We start from the raw sequence: 17,705 nt of genomic DNA, 5'->3' as shown, positions 1-17,705 counted from the left end.
CCCTACCCAACTCGTGCTCCCTCTTGCTCTCTCTCTCTCAAAATAAATGTAAAAAAAGAGAGAAATAGAGCTTCCACTGCTCTCTATATTAAAGCCTCGATGACAAATTTAGTCAGAGACTTAAAAAGCACCATTTAAAAAACTAGACTGTAGAGACATGATTCGTGTCGTTTTGTACTTACGACTGACTGCCTGCTGCCATGCAGAAAGCACAAAACAGTCTAAAAATGACAGTTTTAGAAAAAGCTACCCTTTTTTTTTTCAATGTTTTATTTATTTTTGAGAGGGACAGAGTGTGAGTTGGGGAGGGGCAGAGAGAGAGGGAGACACAGAATCCGAAGCAGGCTCCGGGCTCCGAGCTGTTGGTACAGAGCCTGATGGAGGGCTCGAACTCACGAGGCGTGAGATCATGACCTAGCCGAAGTCGGATGCCTAACTGACTGAGCCACCCAGGCACCCCTAGAAAAAAGCTTTCCTTGATAATATATCCTGTTCTTCATCGCTGAGGTCTGAAGGTTGGGGCATTTGAATTTTTTTTTTTTTTTTTTGAGTAATGGTGAGATCGGGCCCAGGGGGGAGAGGAGAGGAAGGTAGGGGGAGGGGGGAGGGACAGAAAGAGGAGAAAAACAAGTTGGTCTGTTCGATTAGGGACAAAACTTTTTGGAAGAGCTGCAAAGAGAAAAAAAAAATGGAAATAATACAAGAGCTGTCGGAAAATGGACTCATCTTGAATTATTAGCAATCATTTAATTTCCTAGTGAAATAACCGTAGTGCAGCCGCCATCATGACTGATACTATTAAGAGGAAAGGAAATATTTAACTTGTAGGCTCCATGCACACTATTTAAAGTTGCCTTTTTAAGTCCAATAACAAAAGGCTGGCAGGAGCAAATTAAAGTACCGGGGCGGGGCAGGGGGGAGAAAAAGAAAATCCAATTTGTGGCTAGATTTTCCACAGAATGATTCTTCTTCCCTATCACCACTCCCCCATCCCCCACCCTGATTTTTTTTTTTTTTTTTTTTTTTTTTTTTTTAAAGAGCATGCTGCTCCCACCCAGGTTTATTCCAAATTCAGCTGTGGTTTTCATCCATTTCAATGTAGATTCCTGAAATGCAAGTTATTCAGCATTAACGAAGAACAAGAAATCCCGGCCCCCAAATTATCTATGAAATCGCCTTCCCCAAGAGTGCATGGCGTTTGAGGTGTAATAACAAAATGGAGCAAGTCCGTCTTACCTGGCCATCGTCGCCTTGGTTAAGAATCGTCGCATGTGAACTTGGGGATTTACCAGCGCGGAGGAAAACCCTGTCACAAAGGCCGTGGGCATCCGCATCCCTCCTGTCGCTCAGCACTGGGTTTCCAGCAACTCCGCATGCACCTGCTGGGGCCAGAGTTGCTCCAGGCCTGAGGGTGGTGGGAGGAGATTCGGAACTGATTGACACGTCCCTCTTTCCCAGAGGCTCATGGGGTAGGAGGGGAGAATGACACAGGTGGCAGTGATCACAAAGCAACAGTGATACAGACTTCAGGGGACCGAAGGCACGGTGGGGAGACAGTTCCAACAGGTCTCCTGGAGGAAGCACATCTGAGTAGGGCTTTGAGATGTTCGCGGGTCTTTCTCAAGGAGGAGCTCAGGGAAGAAGTTTTGCGGCTCTGGAATAGCCATATTTCCTAGTTTCTGTAACTTGATGCTTTGATGTCTGGGGCCTTGCTGCCCCTGGAGGGACCGTCCCACAGGTAACAAATGACTCAGCCGGGAGCAGGCCTTTCAAAGGCCAACCAGCCAAGCCAGAGCCCCCACCACAACCATGTCCTCCGTGGGGCTCTCGCTGTCCCCCTAATTATCCAGGGCCAGGTACCAGACGACTGGGGACAGCCCTATGCCCGGAGCCCTGAAATTTTTCGAAGCAGCCAGTCCTCAGCGGCTCGCCCTGCTTCGTTTGCTCCTTCTCACAGAAACCACAATACAGCCTCTTGTCCACGTTTTCTCTTTGCTTCGTCCACTCCTGTCCACCCCGGAGCTTCCCCATGTGGCTCCCTGTGGTGTGTTGTGTCTCCTTGTGGGAGCCGTAACAAACCCTCTTTTCTTTCTTTTTTCTTTTCTTTTCTTTTCTTCTTTTCTTTTCTTTTCTCTTTCTCTTTTCTTTTCTTTTCTTTTCTCTTCTTTTCTTTCCTTTACTTTTTTCTTTCCTTTTCTTTTTTCTTTTCTTTTCTCTTTTCTTTTTTTTCTCTTTTCTTTTTTCTTTTCTTTCCTTTTCTTTTCTTTCTTTTTCTTTTCTTTTCTCTTTTCTCTCTTCTCTTCTCTTCCCTTCCCTTCCCTTCCCTTCCCTTCCCTTCCCTTCTCTTTCCTTTCCTATGTTTATTTACTTGTTTTGAGATAGACACACGCAGTGCAGAGCCTGATGTGGGGCTCAATCCCACGACCGTGAGATCATGGCCTGAGATGAAACCAAGAGTCAGACGCCCAACCGACTGAACCACCCAGGTGCCCCCAAACTCTCTTTTCAATGGCAGGCATCTCCTGATCTGTTAGACTTGCCAGACCTGAGTAATAATAGAAACTACACTTTAAGGGGTGCCTGGGTGGCTCAGTGGGTTGAAAGTCCAACTTCGGCTCAGGTCATGATCTCGTGGTCCGTGAGTTCGAGCCCTGCGTTGGGCTCTGTGCTAACAGCTCAGAGCCTGGAGCCTGCTTCGGATTCTGTGTCTCCCTCTCTCTCTGCCCCTCCCCCACTCATGCTTTGTCTCTCTCTCTCTCTCTCTCTCTCTCTCTCTGTCAAAAATAAATAAACATTAAGAAACTACACTTTAAAATACTTTCCTAACGGGCACCTGGGTGGCTCAGTTGGTTAAGCGTCCGACTTCAGCTCAGGTCATGATCTCTCAGTTCATGAGTTTGAGCCCCACGTCAGGCTCTCTGCTGTCAGCTGAGAGCCTGGAGCCTGCTTCAGATCGTGTGTTTCCCTCTCTTTCTGTCCCTCCCCCGCTCGCGCTCGCTCCTTAAAAAATAAATAAACATTAAAAAATAAATAAAATAAAATAAAATAAAATAAAATAAAATACCTTCCGTAGAATGCACAGGACCGCAGACACAAATACAGTAGAGAAGATTTCTCTTCCCTCTCTCTGAGGGAAGACGCAGCTCTGAGCACCGTCTGCTATAGTGGTCCTGAGAACTAACTGCCCAGAGGCCCCCCTACCTGCTCTCAGGCTGCTGCCCCTTCTTTCCAGCACCTTGTGTTTGTCATCTGTGCTGCAAGGGCTTTATTAAATCATCAAAGAAAAGGTGAATGCACTTAAAGAGAAAAACATTTTCACTTTATCAGGCAGTCAAACAAATGTGCTATAGGTTAGGATGCTTCTGGGCAGAAACCCTTACTTAACCCATTTAACTATTTTATTTTATTTTGTTTTGTTTTATTTTATTTTGTCTTATCTTATTTTAATGTCTATTTTAACCTATAATTATGTGCTCACTTATCAGAAAGTCCAGAGAACTGAGTATTGGGGGCAGGGAGGCCAGGAGGGGGCTTCAGGATTGTTTGATGTGGCAGGCCCAGCTATGTCCCTCCCTCCTCCTGGTGGCCCTTGGCTGGTGGCCGCATGGCTGCAGCTGTCCCTGATATGATAGCCAGACCCAACAGCACCAGGTGGGAAAAAGCTATCCCCTCACTCTTTGTTTTAAGAGAGGTCTGTAATGTTTATTTATTTATTGAGAAAGAGAGAGAAGGAGAGAGAGAAAGTATGAGCGGCGGGCGGGCAGGGAGAGAGTGAGACACAGAATCCAAAGCAGCACAGAGCCTGACGCGGGGCTCGAACCCAGGAACGGGGACATCATGACGTGAACTGAAGTCAGATGTTAAACCCACTGAGTCACCCAGGCGCCCCCTAAAAGCTCTCTCCCTTTTGTTTTAATGAATTCTCATGTATCAATCTTTATGAACGTTTTATCTTTCACATTTCTTAAATTTATTTTTCTTTTCTATTTTTTTTTATTTGAGGACAGTTGACACACAGTGCTACATTAATTTCCGGTGTATTACATAGTGATTCCACAAGTTTATAAAGAACTATATACCCTCTCTTTTCCAAATTCTGTCCCAGGAGAGGGATCCCCACCCGAGAATTTTCCCTCTCCTCTCATTGGCCAGACTGGGTCACATGCCCACTCTTGACTCAACCCCAGGCAACGGGAAATGACATCACTGCCCTCACACCCGGCTGGTCTTTCTTTGGAGGTGGGGGTGGGACCTGCCATCTCAGGAGGAGGCTGAGTGGGGAACCGTAGACAACGGAGCAAAACTGAAGTTCTGACTGGAAAGAAGAAAAGACAAAATTGATGCTGCGAATGAACTAACAGTATGTACAGACAGGCCAATTACGACGGTGTGACTCGTAATGAAAACAATCCGTTCTGTTATTTTGAGAACAGTGGTCCCCGAACTCGGCTTCTCCAGTTCAGTTGAACATCCGCCCCAGAACGTGCTGACTCAGCAGGTCGGAGGCGAGCTCAGGAGTCCACTTCCTGCGTGGTCCCGGGGTACAGCCAGATGTCCAGCCACGGGTGGGCTTTGTACCAGAACAACCTGGGTCTCCTGACTGCCACCACCCCCCTGTGCAAACACGGACAGGCCTGTCAGCTCTGCCAGCCCTTCACAAGGCACACACCTCTCGAAAGGTCCTCTGTGCGGTGCAAGATGCTGGGGTTGGGGCAGGCAGCCAGGCAGACGTGGGCCTTCAGGGAGCCTCTGCCCGGTGAGAAGACATTGGCCACTCAAGTGCCATACTACCAGGGGACCCTGAGTCAGGATGCATGCGGGAGCAGGTACTAGAAGACCCTACTACACTATCTTGAACGCGGAGGGATAGTCTCTATTTTCCTTGCCCATTAAGCTTGGAAGAAAGCTATTTGAAGCTAGTGCAGCTGTTAGACCACGGCCACCACACACACAGATTCTCTTTATCTTTCTGGTCACCCCCCTGGACACCCCAGTAGGAACAATGATGTGCAGGTGAACCCAGCCTTGTCTCCTTGACATACATACGCATACAGCAAATAATATTCAGTGTGATTTTGGTGCACAATGTACTTCCTTCATCCCAGTTGTGAGTAGATTCAAGCACAAGCACAGCTACACCCCCAATTAAGAACTTAAATAAGACAGAAGTTTATCTCTCTCACACATTAAGCCTCAAAGTAGGTGGCCCAAATCCGATTTTTCCTCTCCTTCCTAAAATCCCCAGTGATCCACATTCCTCCTATATTTGTTGCTTTATCAAATGTGGCCTTTAATCCCAAAGGCACTTCATGGTCCAACATGGCTGCTCCAGCACCAGTCATCACATCACAAGCTCATTCCAGATAGCAGGAGCATGGAAGGGAAGAAGAGCACGCCTTGGCATCTTAAGGACCTTTTCCAGAAGTCACATCACTCTTGTGTATACTCCATTGGCCAGAATCCAGTCACATGGCCACACCGAGCAGCAAAGGACACCACAGAATGTAGTTTTTTACTCTGAGTAGCCACATGGATTAGGATGAAGCTCAGTTGTTCTGTTGCTAAAAGAAGGGGACAGCTAGCAGGCCCTGCCTCCCCTTCTCACCAGTCACTGAGATGTCTAGTGAGATGTGACGCAGTCCAGTGCAGTCCTTCCAACCTCCTATGTCTCCTCATCCCAGCTCTGGGGCTCAGTGATTCTCCTGTGTTCTCCGGGGAACCCTGTCCATGCAGGTGGGCACTGAAATGACATTTTCCTGTATTTTCAAGAGAGAAGAGAGTGGGAACTTGGGGTTTTTCACCTGTTCCTTTCCAGCCCCCAGCTCCCTGTTAGCAGCAGACACGTAATGCCCGGAAGTGTTGAGCTGGCTTGGAGGACCCCAGAAAGGGCAGGTTCTGGTGATTTCTATTTCTAAAGTAGCAGCATAGAGTAGATTCTTTCTTTGCTTTTCTGTGCTTCCTCTCTCCAAAGTGAAAGCTGTACTTGTTGCTTGTTACCAGGAAATGGTTTCCTGTCTTCTGCTTTCCTCTGTCTCTGTAGTTTTAACAGCGGGAATGGTGACATGGGCTGCTCTGACTTTTGACAGGAAGAGAGTAGCTTCTAGGTGGCCGGGCACCTGAAACAGGCCGTCTTGCTTGGCTGGAGTGTTGGGCTCTGTGGCCCTCCGCCGGCTCAGGTAGTCAGACGTCCCTTGATAGCTTGTAAATTTGCTCTCTAATTCGTAGGCGTGTGTTATATATGCTCTATAGCCCTGACACCCCCCACTTGGCTTTCGAGAATCAGCAGGGCAGACTTGAAATTCCATACGGAACTGAAAAGGACACCGTTGCACCAACAAGGAAGTAGACTGAGTTTCCAAGTTCAGCAGTGACGCCGCCTTTGTACAGAGATTGCCGGAGTGCCACACCACAGGGCCACGCTGGGCCACGGCAGGCTGGCCGCTCACGCTACTTGTCAGTGGGTGATAGAAACTTTCTCTATTCCTGATTTCTTTCTTTCTTTTTTCCTTCCTTCCTTCCTTCCTTCCTTTTTCTTTCTCTTTCTTTCCTTCTTTCTTTCTTCCTTTCTTTTTTTTCTTTCTCTTTCCTTTCTTTTTCTTCTTTCTCTTTCCTTTCTTTTTCTTTTTCTTCCTTCCTTCCTTCCTTTCTTTTCTTTCTTTCCTTCTTTCTTTTTTCTTTCTTCCTTCCTTTCTTTCTTTTTCTTCCTTCCTTCCTTCCTTTCTTTCTTTTCTTTCTTTCCTTCTTTCTTCTTCCTTCCTTTCTCTTTCTTTCTTTCTTTCTTTCTTTCTTTCTTTCTTCTTCTTCCTTCCTTTCTTTTTCTTTCTTTCTTTTCTTTCTTTCTTTCTTTTTTCTTTCTTCCTTCCTTTCTTTTTCTTTTTTTTTCTTTTTCTTTCTTTCTTTCTTTTCTTTCTTTCTTTCTTTTCTTTATTTCTTTCCTTCTTTCTTTTTTCTTTCTTCCTTCCTTTTTCTTTCTTTCTTTTTTCTTTCTTTCTTTTCTTTCTCTCCTTTTTCTTTCTTTCTTTCTTTCTTTCTTTCTTTCTTTCTTTCTTTCTTTCTTTCTTATTTTTAAACTTAAATTCCAGTGAATTAACATATAGTGCAATAATGATTTCGGGATAGACTCCAGTGATTCACCCCCTACATATAACACCCAGTGCTCATCCAAACAAGTGTCCTCCTTAATGCCCCTTGTCCATTTAGCCCGTCCCCCCACCCAACACCCCGTCAGCAACCCTCAGTTTGTTCTCTGTTTTTAAGAGTCTCTTATGGTTTATCTCCCTCTCTGGTTTTATCTTATTTTCGTGTCTCTTCCCTTATGTTCATCTGTTTTGTATCTTAAATTCCACATATGAGTGAAGTCATACGATATTTGTCTTTCTCTGACTGACTTGTTTCACTTAGCATAATACAGTCTAGTTCCATCCACGTTGTCACAAATGGCATGATTTCATACTTTTTGATCACCGAGTAATATTCCATTAAATATATAATATATATTCTATACATTCTTGTGTGTGTATATATATATATATATATGCGCCACATCTTTATCCATTCATCAGTTGATGGACATTTAGGTTCTCTCTATTCTTTGATACGTTCTCTCTATACGTTTTGGGTTCTCTCTATATGTTGATAGCGCTGCTATAAACATGGGGGTGCATGTGTCCCTTTGAATCAGCACTCCTGTATCCTTTGCACAAATACCTACTAGTGCAATTGCTGGGTCATAGGGTAGTTCTCTTTTAAACTTTTTGAGGATCCTTCATCCTATTGTTCAGAGCAGCTGCGCCAGTTTGCATTCCCACCGGCAGTCAAAAGGGTTCCTCTTTCTCCCGCATCCTCGCCGACATCTGTCATTGCCGGAGTTGTTAATGTTAGCCGAACACCGAGTGGGGCGGTGGGGTGGGTCTAACCCCCTCCAGGAGAGGCAGCCCTTCGAAGGACCCAAGGGAGGAGGGGCTGGAAGACCCCCCAATCCCGGGACTAATTGTGGTCCCCAACCCTGTGCCCCCAGGGGTGCCTTTTAAGTGGCTCCAATAGCTGCAAGCCTAGAGGCCTTACATTCTCTCTCCTTGAGTGAGGAAGGGGACTGAAGGTCAAAGCTCTGAATTCTAGCTCTGGTAAATTCATAACAGGTTCTGTAAGAAAATCCTTTTTCCTCTCCAAAATTGTCACCGGGTGAAGAGAAAACATCCTGCTCTTTTCTTACAGCCTAGATTTTCCCAAGAGATTTGAAGCCTTTGTTTTCAGGTTTTGTGTTGCTGCATCTCGGTGGAGAAAGACCTTGCGGACGACATTTCTGCCATTTCCGAAGGCTTCTATGTCGATTCCCTGAAAACCATGTCATTTAACTTCCTATCAGCCTTTGTTGCCAGAACTGCCTCTTCGTGTGGTGATCACATGTTCTGAACGCCAAATCAGGATTTGGTATCTATTACATGTTTGGATGACGAATCGTTGATAAGTAGAGACTCATCTGGAAAGCCTGGGACGTTTGGTTGACAGATCTCTTGGGCCCAGCTAGCCACCACCGTGTTGTTTTGGGCTCTGCCCTGGGGCGTGAGTAACAGTAACAGGTTCTGTGTACTTGCCATGTTCCAGATGAGTGAGCTACATGTTTTAAAGACAGCTCTTTGACAGAAATGTTGTTACTGACTTCGTACCTGCGACGTGGAAGCGTGACCTGCGTGCCACATTGACCCTCCCTTCATTTTTCTCTAATTTAAAGGCAGGCAGCAAACAGAGCAAGCTTCCCATACCCCCTTGCAGCTAGGAATGACTATGTGACATCCTGACTAATGCGATACAAGCATTGCTGAAATTTCTTCTCCTCTGGAGAAAATCATGAAGCGTTGTCTTTCTTTTTTTAAAAAATGTTTTATTTATTTTTGAGAAAGAGAGCAGAGAAAGGGAGACACAGAATCCGAAGCAGGCTCCAGGCTCCGAGCTGTCAGCACAGAGCCCGACGTGGGGCTTGAACCCACAAACCATGAGATCGTGACCTGAGCTGAAGTCAGACGCTTAATCCACTGAGCCACCCAGGAGCCCCGAAGACTTTACCTTTTCTGTCTTCTCCTACCTGGACTGCAGACACAAAGCCTGGAGGGGCGTCATGAGAATGAAGGTTACAAATCAAAGACGGTGGAAAAGGAAGTTAGAGCCTGAGTCCGTGATGCTGCTGAACCACATCTCCAGCCCTGTGCTGCACTCCCTGGGACTTCTGGTCATGTGATGTGAATAACACCCTTTCTGTGTAAGCCTGGAGGAACTTAATGTTCTGTTTAAGCTGCAGCTAAATCGTAGCAAATACATAACTCATTTTCACAGAAGGAGACCAGGGTTCAAAAGGTTGTCTCTTGCTCCATCCACCTAGCCCCCCAGTGATAATGTTGGGGGTCCGACTCCGGTGCCTGCATTGAACCAGCACATGCTTTTCCCCCTTAAGAACTCGAAATCTGGACTTATCCAGGGGCTCAGGAGCCTCCCGAGGCAACCTTAGCAATTCCCACCCTATTTTCCCACAGTCCTGTGACATCAACCTCCCGGAGGATGCACAGTCCAGAACCTTCTGGGATTGGGTGGGAAGATCTCTCCCTCTTGGCGAGCTTCAGAGAAAGCACATGTCCCCAGTCCCATGGAGAATCTCCCTTTTCCCTTTGCTAATCCTGTGTGCACACTTGTGTGTGGCCTTCAGGTGAATGTCTCTCTCAAAAGAACCCTTGCTATCTTTTCAGTGAGCCTGAACCCTTGCTGATGATCTTTCTACGCTCCTTGAAATAGGGCAGCGTATTCACATCCTCTGGGGCCTGTCTTTTCGGGTCCTATCAGTGGTTGAGCTGAGGAGGCCCATCTACGTCACAACAGACCTCCAGGGTTCCTGACCTCCCGTCCTATGTCCCTGGCCATCCCAGTACTTACATCAGGAGTTTGGTGAAGAACCTGTCCACACACAATATCTTCTCTGTAAAGGCCCTTGGGAAAAACACATTTCGAAGTCTGATGGTAGGAAGAAACGTTTTTCTCCCAAGGAACTGGCTGAATTTTATCTCACGGACACTGAGACTCGTATAATGGGTTATATTTTCCTGACTGATTTCTCTAAAAGGAAACTCTGTGCCCACATTAGTGTTTCACTGATTCTTTTTGTTTTTATTTTCCTTCACTTTGATTTCTTTTAATGTTTATTCATTTTTTTTTTTTTTTTTGAGATAGAGAGGGAGCACAAGCAGGGGAGGGGCAGAGAGAGAGGGAGACACACAATCTGAGGCAGGCTCCAGGCTCTGAGCTGTCAACACAGAGCCTCATGCAGGGCTCGAACTCACGAACATCAAGAACATGACCTGAGCCAAAGGTGGAGGCTTAACTGTTGACTGAGCCACCCAGGAGCCCCTTGATTTATTTTTAAAATTGTTTCATATACGTATATTTTCCGAGGCCACCTGAAATCCCCTTTTCGTGAGAGTGGTATGTAAATACATACATTTCTACTCACCTCAGGAAATCAGATGCCCCTTTTTCCCATGCCAACTTTCCCCCAACATAGAGGAGTCTCCTGGCATCATCCAAAATCTAACGGGCAGTGACAGCTTGTCCATTGCTCACACGGACTGAAGCCTGTATCAGCTGAGAGTTCTGGATCTAAGAAAAGAAATCTGAGGACCCCTGTCAACAAGAAAGATGGACACAAGGTTTCTCAAATGCAATTAAGTGTTTTGACAGGCAATTATTTTTTCCATTCAACCTAACCTAAACATTCACGGCTTGGCCGTTGGTTCGCAGGTTAGCGCTCTTATCAGTAGAGTGCTGGCCCCTCTGACACCTTGCATCTCTGGCCACTCGGGCCAGGAGATTAGAGACAGAATCAGGAGGGTTGCCAAGCCGGACTGCTACAGCCTGAGCCCAGGAGAGGCTGACAGAGTCCCCATCTTTGCCAAGTGGCCCTGCCATTGAAGTGGGTTTTCAAATGTGTGATGGAGACCCCAGGATTTTAGGAGTGGGTCTAAATGCTAACTGAGGGAAGAGATGATATGAACAGAGATCTTGATCTGGTTCCCATCACCCATTGTCTTATTTCAAGAGCATCTCAGCTTTCCATTGTAAATGGGACCGTGTTCTACATAGTGAAATGATGTTGTAGGAGTTCCCTGGGTTTTTTTTCTAATGTGGTGGGTTATTTATTTAGGTATGAATGCTTGGGGCAATATTTTAAGATGCTCTTTGTGTCTTAGGCTCATGAAACTCACCTTGAGTGGAAAATATTGCCAAGGAGCACTCCCTTGTCCTTAAGGAGGACTTGTAATATTGTGGTAAATTGCATGTGGCTTGGTAGCTCCTTCCATCAGGAGATGGAGCCTTCCTCCACCCCTTCCGTCTGGGCTAGTCATGTGGCCCTCTTTGGCCAACAGGACAATAGCAAATGTGACAGAAGCAAAGACTTGAAAAATATCCTTTCTGAAAAGAGCCTTTCTGTACCATGTTTAATAAGCCCAAGCTAGTGGATGATAAGGGATGTCAATCACAGCCCCTTCATTTCTGTTGCCTCGTCCCCAGGAGCCCACCCCCAGCAACTGAATCCTGAATAGCAGTGGACAGATCACTAACATCGGAGTGGGTCCAGCTAAGTCCAACAGAGAGGAACCAACGGCCAAACCCAACCCACGTTGGCAAGCCACACCATGTGCTGATAGATGGTGACTGTTTGAACAGCTGAGCGTTGGAGTAGTTCGTTACGTAGAAAAGGTTGACCAGTTAAAATATTCAGGCTGCCATGTGGAAAAGAAAATTGCGGCATAAATTTTTTTAACCCCGTGCGATAGGCTACCTTGGCTGTCCTCACTGAAACACATAAAATGTCCAGGCTGGTGTCCAGCACAAAGACGTAATATTTAAACATTATTTAAATTATTGGGTCTCCTCTCTGTCATTCATGGGCTCGTCCAACAGCATAATGCTTCGGTAGAGTTTTTCCTAAATTTTTTGGTGATAAAACACACATCGTAAAATTTGCCATCTTAACCATTTCTAAATGTATATATAGTTCGATGTGCTAAATACATCCATAATGTTGTACAATCATCGCCACTCTCCACCTACAGCATTATTTTCATCGTGTAAAACTGAAACTGTGTACACATGAAACAACAACTCCTCATTCCCTTTGCCCCAGATCTCTGGCACCCACCATTCTGTTTTCTGTCTCTACAGTTGGCTCTAAGTACCTCATGTAAGTGGAATCATACTGTATTTGCTTTTGGGTGTGTGTGACTGGCTTGTTTCACTTAGCATAGTGTCCTCAAGATTCACCGGTGCTGCAGCATGTCAGAATTTCCCTCCGTTTAGAGGCTGAGTAATATTTCATTGTGTATATTCTACGTTTTGCTTCTCTACTTAGTGACAGCGGATGCTTAGGTTGCTTTCACATTTTCATTACTGTGAATAATGCTGTGTGAACGTGCGTGCAAATCTCTCTTCAAGACCTGTTTTCCGTGCTTTTGAGTATTTATCCACAAGAGGAATTGCCAGATCATATGGGAGTTCTATTTTTAATTGTTTGAGGAAATGTCATACTATTTTCCACAGCAGCTGTACCATTTTACATTTGCATCAACAGTGCACAAAGCTTCTACCTTCTCCATATCCTCACCAATACCGTGGCTGACCTGAGGTGTTCTTTTTTTTTGATCGTAGGCGTCCTAGTGGGTGTAAGGTGGTATCTCATTGTAGTTTTGATTGGCGTTTCCCTGATAATTAGTGATGTTGAGCATCTTTTCATGGGCTTATTGGCCAAATGGAGAAATATTCTTTTGAGAATGTCTATTCGCGTCCTTTGTACATTTTCTCATTGAGTTTTAGAGGAGTTTAAAAAAAATATTCTAGATATTAATTCCTTACCATATGATTTGCAAATATTTTGTCCAATTTGATGAGTTGACAGATGTCGGTTGACATTGTCTATTGGTACACAAAATTTCTACATTTTGATGAACTCTAATTTGTCTATTTTTTTTGGTTGCTTGTGCCTTTGGTATGATATCCAATAAATCATAACAAAGATAAAGTCATGAAACTTTTGTCCTATGTTTTATTCTAAGATTTTTATGGTTTTAAGGTCTCACCTTTAGGTTTTTAGTCTGTTTTGAATTAATTTTTATATGTGGCATTAAGTAAGGGTCCAACTTCATTCTTTTGCATGTGAATATCCAGTTTTCCCAGTACCATTTGCTGATAAGATTGTTCTTTCTCCATTTAATGGTCTTGTCACACATATCACAAATCACTTGACCATATATACAAGGGTTCGTTTTTGGACTTTCAGTCCTAGATCATTTGTCTACACATCTGGCTTTATTCCAGTATCACACTTCTTTGATTACTATAGCTTTGTAGTAAGTTTTGAAGTCAAGAAGCATGAGTCCCCCAGCTTTGTCCTCTTTGTAAAGATCGTTTGGGCTACCGGGTTCCCTTGAGATTCCATGTGAATTTTAGAATGTGTTTTTCTATTTCTTCATAAAACACCTTTGAGATTTTGATAGAGTTTGCCCTGAATCTGCAGATCACTTTTGGTAGTGTCAACATCTTAACATTATTAAGTCTTCCAGTCCATGAACCTGGGATATGTTTCCATTTATTTACATCTTCTTTAATATTTTTCAGCAATGTTTTATAGATTTTATGGTACAAGTTTTCACCTCCCTTGGTTCATTTTTAAGCGTGTTATTCTTTTTGATGCTATTACAAATGGAGTTTTTATAATTTTCTTTTCAGATGCTGCTGAATTTGTGTGGCTTATTGAGGATTTTCTTCATCAGCGCTCCTAAGATATATTTGTAGGTTTCTTTCTTTCTTTCTTTCTTTCTTTCTTTCTTTCTTTCTTTCTTTCTTTCTTTCTTTTGCAGTGACTTTGGCGTTGGTATCAGAGTAATTCTGGCCTCATAGAATCAGTCAGGAAGCGTTCTCTTCAATTTATTGGAAAAGCTTGAGAAGGATTGGTGTTAATTCTTCTTTAACGATTTGGTAGAATTCACCAGAGAAGCCCTCTGGTCCAGGGCTTTTCTTTTTGAGGAGATTTTTGATTACTGACTCAATTTCCTTACTAGTTATAGGTTCATTCAGATTTTATATTTCTTCATAATTCAGACTTGGTAGGTTTTGTGTCTCTAGGAATTTGTCCATTTCATCTAAGGTATCCAATTTGATGGTGTATAGTTGTTTATAGTACCCTCTTATGATCCTTTTTATTTCTGTAGAATTGGTAGTAATGTCCTCACTTTCATTTCTTTTTTTTTTTAATTTTTTTTTTAACGTTTATTTATTTTTGAGACAGAGAGAGAAAGAGCATGAATGGGGGAGGGTTAGAGAGAGGGAGACACAAAATCTGAAACAGGCTCCAGGCTCTGAGCTGTCAGCACAGAGCCCGATGCGGGGCTCGAACTCACGGACCGTGAGATCATGACCCGAGCCGAAGTCGGCCGCTCAACCGACTGAGCCACCCAGGCGCCCCCTCACTTTGATTTCTGATTTTAGTGATTTGAGCCTTCCCTCTTTTTCCTTAGCCCTTTAATCTAAAGGTTTGTAAATATTGTTGATCTTTTCAAAGAAGCAGTGTTTGGTTTTGTTGATTCTTTCTGTTGTTTTCTATTCTCTATATCATTTTTCTCTGTTCTAATCTTTATTGTTTCTTTCCTTCTGCTAGCTTCAGGTTTACTTTGTTCTTTTTCTATTCCTTAAGTTGTATAGTTAGGTTGTTGATTTGAGATGTTCCCTTTTTTACTGTAAGCTTTTATAGTTATAATAAAAGCTGTGTCCCATAAGTTCTGGCATGTTGTATTTCTGTTTCCATTTGTTTCTTAGTGTTTTCCAATTTCCTTTGTGATTTCTTTCTTGTACTATTGGTTGTTCAAGAATGTGTTATTTAAATTTGCACAAGTTTGTGAATTTTCCAGTTTTCCTTTTGGTTTTATTTCTGACTTCATCCCATTTTAGTCCAAGAAAACTCTTTACATGATATCTATCTTTTAAGATCTATTGAGACTGAGTTTGTGGTCGAACATATGGTCTATCCTGGAAACTGTCCCATGGGCTCCTGAGAAAAATATGCAAACTTTTGTTGGGTAGAGTGTTCGGGATACATCTGTTAGATATAGCTGGTTTCTTGTTAAGTCCTCTGTTTTCCTACTTACCCGTTTGCTTGTTCTGTCCATTATTGAGAATGGTTGGGGTATGGGAGGCTCCAATCATTGGAGAACTATCTGTTTCTCCCCTCGACACTATCAGCTTTTGCTTCCTATATTTTGATGGCATCGTTATTAGGCACATAAATGTTTATGTAGTCATATATTTTCTTGCTATGTTGAACCTTTTATTGATATAAAATACCCTTCCTCTGTCTCATAAAAGTTTTCAGTGTAAAGTCTGTCTGTTATTAATAGTTCCACTGTGTTCACACATCATTTTATTGGCTCTCCACTTTTTCCTTTAGTTTTTTGTTATACAGTTATTTTAAAGTCTTTGTGTAGTATGTCTGCCATCAGGTCATTTTCCGGGACATTTTCTAGTGATTTATTGTTTCTCCTTTGAATAGGTCATACCTGTTTTTTGTTTTGCTTTTGTGTGTATGCTTCGTGATATTTTATTGTTTTAAACGGTACACTTGGATCTAATAACTTGTTAACCTTAGAAATCAGATTCTTTCCCTTCTCTGGGGTTTGCAGTTTTTTGTTTGTCGTATTTAATTGTCGTAGGGTGTATCTGTGCCAAGGGTCAGCCTGAGATATAAACTTAAGGTCTTCTTAGGTCCTTTCTGAGCCTGCTTTTTGTCCTGCATCGCCATTTTCTAATTTTCCCCACATATGGAGTTGCTTTTGAATGCCCTAGTCTTTAATGACTGGCTCCTGAAAGGTGAAAAAGAGGAAAATGAAGAGAGGGAGAAATGCACTCTTTCAATTCCCTGGAGGTCACTTCAGGGGGAGGAGGAAGGCCTCGCAACAGGAAAGGGAGGAACAAGGACTGTCTGCCTCCTTGTCTGCACCTCTGTGATTGGGAGCAACAACCAGCAATCAGCACACAGACAACACCCCCCCGCTCCGGTTTGGGAGGATGGGGTTCTTTTTCCCTCACTGCTGGCTCCTCCAAACTGAGAGCGGATCCTGGAACACAATGTACTATTCCAGCCTCGGGGCTGGGATGGAGGGGTGGGGGGATGGGGGAGCAGAGGGGTAGGGAGGCTGGGAGTATGGGGGTGGGGGTTGGAGATAGGTAGTGGCTACTGTGTGAAGAGCCGAAATTGACCAAAATTAACTGCAATTTACCCCCCAAGCCTTCCCCAGGAAGTTGCAAGCCTTCCATAGACTCCAGGGTTCCAAAATAGTCACAGCAGACAGATTCAGCCAGTGTAATTGTCTAGGCGGGGAGACAGATTTCCTGGTGTTTCTTAATCTGCCATCTTCCCATAATCCTCTCCCAGCAGAGTTTTAATATTGGCTGTAAACTCTGAACAAGTGGTTACAACCTTTTGAGCTGTGTTTATGTTTCCATTTGTTACAAAATTACATAGCGCCACAGTCTCCCTTGGTTCCCATCAATCCAAGAAGTTTGGGAAGAGGCGGCTAATTTTCCGCCCAGAAAATTCTTACCTTTTCAAGGACCGGAGCCAGATTGCCTGATAATTCAAACGTCACTCCACGATTTATTAGCTGTGTAGACTTGGGAGCAAATTACTATCTCTGTGCCTGTGTTTTCTCGTTTGTAAAATGGGAATAACACAAGTAACTCCCTTACACAGTTGTCTTGAGGATTAAAAGAGATAAAGCAGTCAAAGCTTGCCATCTAAAAAAAAAAAATAAAAAATTCAGTCATGTGAAATACAGGCCAAAGTGTTTGCAAGGTTAATAAAATGACAGGGAAGTCTGTGCACAGAGTTGGCTGGAATTTTGAGGGATGGGCTGTGTAGTATGAAGTCTCCCTGGTCCTGGCCACAATTGATATCGTGGGATAGCATCCAACAGCTCATAAACATCAAGAGGGACAATTCAGAGTCTTGTGTAAGGCTACCTTTTATGGGATAGTGGTAGAAATTCCAGGAATCTCCCAGTTACTTGGTGCCTGCTTCATCAGCTTGGTCCGGAGAGATTGGGCACGGATCACTCTAAGAATGCCGGGAGCTGACCTCTGATCCTTCCACTTCAAGAGATGGGACTGCCTGCTGTTTCCCTGCTTAGTCTCTCTCTCCCCCTTTCTTTCTCCCGTAGTTTTTAAAGTTCATAGTAATGAGCTATTTTCACCCATGCCCGTGAGGACAGTTCCCTCGAGGCATGGCAGATTAACAAGACAGAAGGAGCCTGGGTCTCTGGAGGACCTTGTGGAGCAAAGCGGAGTTACCTCCAGGACCACCTGTCACTTTGTATTTTTCCACGAGAGAGATACATATCTCTCTTATTGAAGCTAATGTTATTTTGATCTCTGTCAGTCAAACCAATATCCTAACTAACACAGCACTGGTCCCGTAATTAATGTCAGTTTTGTAAGCAAGTAGCAAGACTGGATGTATCGGTTTCTTACCGCTGCTATAACAAAATGCCACAATTTAGTGGTGCAGAACAACACAGATTCATTATCTTATAGTCTGGGGTCACAAGTCTTAAAACCAAGGTGTCAGCATGGCTGTGTTCACCCTGGGGGCTCTAACGTAGAATGTGTTTCCTTGC

At 43.9% G+C, this 17,705-nt stretch overlaps 1 long non-coding RNA gene across 1 annotated transcript; it reads right to left on the bottom strand.

The window, feature by feature from the left end:
* Positions 1-644: 644 nt before the first annotated feature.
* On the bottom strand, positions 645-17,231 carry LOC128312636 (uncharacterized). Its single transcript, XR_008292179.1, has 3 exons — positions 16,635-17,231; positions 10,496-10,665; positions 645-1,405 (listed from the first exon to the last, which is right to left on the bottom strand). It is a non-coding gene; the product is annotated as an uncharacterized LOC128312636 (long non-coding RNA).
* Between the last annotated feature and the right edge of the window lie 474 nt (positions 17,232-17,705).

The sequence above is a fragment of the Acinonyx jubatus genome, chromosome D2 (genome assembly GCF_027475565.1).
Source record: "Acinonyx jubatus isolate Ajub_Pintada_27869175 chromosome D2, VMU_Ajub_asm_v1.0, whole genome shotgun sequence".
NCBI lineage: Eukaryota > Metazoa > Chordata > Mammalia > Carnivora > Felidae > Acinonyx > Acinonyx jubatus.
Note: the sequence above shows the minus strand (reverse complement) of the source record. Positions and strands in the feature narration are given on the sequence as shown.